Source organism: Melanotaenia boesemani, chromosome 6 (assembly GCF_017639745.1).
Source record: "Melanotaenia boesemani isolate fMelBoe1 chromosome 6, fMelBoe1.pri, whole genome shotgun sequence".
Classification (NCBI taxonomy): domain Eukaryota; kingdom Metazoa; phylum Chordata; class Actinopteri; order Atheriniformes; family Melanotaeniidae; genus Melanotaenia; species Melanotaenia boesemani.
The window spans coordinates 5,344,884-5,349,560 of NC_055687.1; positions in this window are offsets into that span (position 1 = coordinate 5,344,884).

The following is a 4,677-nucleotide window of genomic DNA, read 5'->3' on the forward strand; positions in this document are numbered from 1 at the left end:
CTGCCAGCTTTTCAGTCAAAAGATTCTGTTCAATGAATAAAATCATTTTTAAAATGTTTGTGGTTTAAAGAGAGTTTTTGTTTAGTGGTTTGTCTTTCTACAATAAGAATTAAGATTTTTCCAATAATGAGCAGATTTTGTTATGAACTAACAGCATTAAAAAAAGAGATAATGAAAGATGTGAGATAATTACATTATGGGTTATTTGATCAGTAGTTCTTCAGACTTTCTGAACTTATTTAAAAACTTTTCTTTATTTACTTTGACATGATTCAACTACTTCCTGTAACCTTCCTCAGAAAAGGCTGTGATGTTGCTGTGGCGGTCAGCTGTTCTTATTCAGGTTTTGCCAGACAGCAGAGGACGACGTCGCCACTTTTGTCTGGAGCCTTGAGGAGGACGGCATCCATCCCCCATCTCTGCTCCTGGGACGACAGGAAGATTGTCTAAGAGGGTTCAGACTGGAATAAAGAATAAATCTGCTCAGACCAAATATTTACTTTAAAGCTGCTTAGAATTAAATAAACTGTTTTTGTTTTACATTTATGTTTGAACATATTTCAGAAAATCACTGCAGCTGTTTCCTGTTTAACTGGAAGCAAAAACAAAGGAAAGACTTAAACATCATGAGTCATCTAGAATGAATAAAATATTCCTGATGAGACCACGGATGTTCCCCTGAGGGATCTGCTCCTATGGATCAGTGCTGGACTAATTTGATGTAAACATTAAAATAAATTTAATTAAACATTAAAAAGTTCCTTTAAACTTAAAAAAGCAGTTTAAAGCAGTATTCGGCAACTAGCACCACAAAAGAAAAAAATAAATAAATAAATAAATAGATTTGTAGAGTTATGTCTCAGTAATGTAGAAACATGGTGGTGTTTACAGCGCTGTACTAACAGAACAGTGTGGCCTCTTTAAGAGCTGCAGAGGAAGAGAGAAGCAATGTGAGCAGGGGTCAGAGCGGTAGTGAGGGGAAGGGGAACGTCGGAACAGAGGAAGTCACTGTGAGAAACTTCCTGTTTTTCCTGGGTTAGAGTTAGGGTCAATGTTTTGCTACCAGCTTTAGCAATAAGCACCACACAGCTCTGCTAGTTCCAGCAGAGTCCGTGTCTGCTTCACCACTGCTCTGTAAAGTGAAGGGAGCTAAGCCTGAAACTAGCTGCAGTTTCACCCAGGAACAATCACCTCTCCTCCACCTCCCGACCTCGGTTTGAAGGTGGCAGCAGTTTCTGCTGTTTCTGTTGGAGTAATATCTGATAGTGAAGCCAACAGACCAGAGCAGCACGGTTAATAAATCATCAAAGAAACGTTGCTTCTGGAGCAAAAAGACCAGACAGAAAGACGAGTAAAATAACTTGTTGTTGCTGCTACTGCAGTTAGTTCACCTGGCAAAAAAAAAAAAATGCCCCAGGTTCAATCCTGAGGTCTTCCTGACCCACTTTCTCATCTACTTGCTGAACAATAAAAGGACAAAAGAGCCCAAAGAATGTTAAAAATATAATAAAGTAAAAGAAACAGTGGTGCATAAAAACCACTGATGTGACGACTTAAGTTAAACATTCTTCTGAACATTGATGAAGAAACTGATAAAACTGATGATCTGGATAAAAACAGGTTTTTACTTTTATCATTGAAGTGTAAGTGATTGTGCAGCAGTGATAAAAGTGCTACAGCAACATCACCCAAAGTAAACACCTGTTGATAAAATACATCATTGGCTGTTTTAGACGTTTTTCTTCACTCGATCACTTTAGTTTTCATAATCATTTCAATTTTTCATAAAATCTAAACCTAAAAAAAGGTCTCATCTGGGCCCCCTGTTACGACCCTTTCTGAAAACTAGAGGAACGGGGTTGGTAACAAAACGGACTGGACCAAAAAAAAAAAAAATATATATATATATATATATATATATATATATATATATATATATATATATATATATAGTTTGAACCAAAATATACCTTAACTTTTAACAAAAGGTGTCCTATACAAGGTAATGATGGATGTATGGGGCTTGTCATGCTGCACATGCGTTAATTGCGTTTAAAATTTTAACTAAATTACAAAATAATTACATTAAATTGTTCAAATCAAATTCACATAGCAACACAATGTTCTTTACATAACTAAAACAAGTTATGCATTTTAAAAATAAAATTTAAAAGCCTTCACACACCAAAGTGTTTAACAAAAAATGAAAAACACACGTCATAATAGTTCACACACAGTATCACACACACACTCACTCACACACATACAAAGCGCATGTACACTCCCCCCACTCACCCATACCCCATTCTGTATGAACATAAACTCCCATCCCTAGTTACTGTCTCTGAACTTAAAGTATAAAAATAATAATAAAATGAAAACATTTGACTTGACACGTGTGAAAAGAGAAGTTTGCTCAGTAGGCCTAATAAAGCAACCACAGCTACACTGGTACTGGAGATTCCACAGTGTGTGTTCTTTAAAAAAAAGACATTCATCAACCATAAAAAGCCCGGTTGGACGGCTACTGTCTTACCATATGTAACACGGGGGGGATGACCCGGATCGTGACCGAGGACGGGACTGCAAGGGTCCTCTGGTAGACCAAACCGATTTCTAAAATAAGGTCTAGAGCTCCCTATTATAAAATGCACAAGTTTGTTCAGGCTACTGATTGACAGAAACGAACAGTCATACAAAAATAATTTCCTTATTCACATTAAATTCTTTAAAACATGCCTTTGAGCAGACGGGACTTACAAACATAAAGAAATCACTGCAAACAAAAGAAAATAATAAAAAAAAAAAAAAAACAATTAATGAATTAATAATCAAACTCAAACAAAATTAGTAAACTAAGTGCAAACTTAAACTTATCAAAAGAAAATCCCTCCTCACTCAAACTCCTAAAACTCTTGTGCAAATCCTCCACGCCAAACCCATAAATGTGGAAGGAAAGCCGAAATAAAACTAAATGCGCGCATAAACCGCGGGGCAGGAACGACCACGTCACCCCTACGGCTCAAGCTTTAGCCAGCTTAGACGATCTGACAATGTGAGGTGTGGCAGGCAACAACTAAGATAACAGAGCCTAGAGTCACGCTGAAGACGCTAAAGATGCTGACGAACTAAACAAATACAGCAGGGACAAAAGAACCTAGTAGGAGCTAAAGAACATAGCAGGACAGGGGCAATCTGTAACACCAAAGAACAGAATTAGCCATCCAACCTGTCCATCATTACACATGTTCGCATCTGCTGCGCATAACTCCTACCTGCCCACAGCGTATATGAGGCCAGATCAGTCTCAATAAGAATGAACTCACGCCAGGTGTTTCATAAATGCACACGCTCTGGTTTGCATTCGTATTTCAGAATCGGAAATGCACACGCTCTGGTTTGCATTTGTATTTCAGAATCGGAAATGCACACAATCTGTTTCACAAATGCACACGCTGTGGTTCACAAATATAATTTTGAGGCACACTTGTAAGATTATACGAATTGCTGAACGTGCATTTACGAACTGCTTCTCATTTGTGAACATCTCTGCATTCGTGAGAGAATTCTCTGCGGTGGATTTTGAGACTCCCCTGACGCCGCAGTGTAACGAATCTCACCATTGGTTGACTAATCTGTCAATCAAATTTCCGAGTGTGATTGACAGATTCATCAGTCAATCAGTTAATTCGATAACATTACATGATCTACAACGAGGGAATGTAAGATAAATGTGTTGCTTACAGGTTGTGATTGTTGCGTCTCCTCCATGTCTGCCCGCTAGTTGGACTTTAACTACCATGCTCAAATAGCAGTATTAGCTCTGCGACAGGTCTAAAAGTGTGGAGAAAATGTAAGGAGCAGTATGATTGGCTGAATGCAAACACACCTGATTGACTGATGAATCTGTCAATCACACTCGGAAATTTGATTGACAGATTAGTCAACCAATGGTGAGATTCGTTACACTGCGGCGTCAGGGGAGTCTCAAAATCCACCGCAGAGAATTCTCTCACGAATGCAGAGATGTTCACAAATGAGAAGCAGTTCGTAAATGCACGTTCAGCAATTCGTATAATCTTACAAGTGTGCCTCAAAATTATATTTGTGAACCACAGCGTGTGCATTTGTGAAACAGATTGTGTGCATTTCCGATTCTGAAATACAAATGCAAACCAGAGCGTGTGCATTTGTGAAACAGATTGTGTGCATTTCCGATTCTGAAATACAAATGCAAACCAGAGCGTGTGCATTTGTGAAACACCTGGCGTGAGTTCATTCTTATTGAGACTGATCTGGCCTCATACAGCGTCCTTCACGCACCCACACGAACACCCCCTCAGCACAGTCTGGTGAGGAACAGTTAACGTCAGCTTGATGTCAACAACCAGACCCGTCGCCAGACCTTTGTCTTGAGTGGGGCATATCAAATGCATGGGGGGGGCAAAATTATTACTATACATAATCCTTTATCTGCGCAGCACTGATGCAAGTTAAAAATAGCCAACAGCACATCCAGCAAAAACCCACACCAGTCTTCATATTTTAAAGTAAAATATTACGTAAAGAAATATCCAAAAAACATATTTAACACCAGAAGCATCTCAGGTTGAGTAAACACCGAGGCGGGGGCGTTTCAAAACAGACGGATACATTTTCTGTACACGCACAGACGCA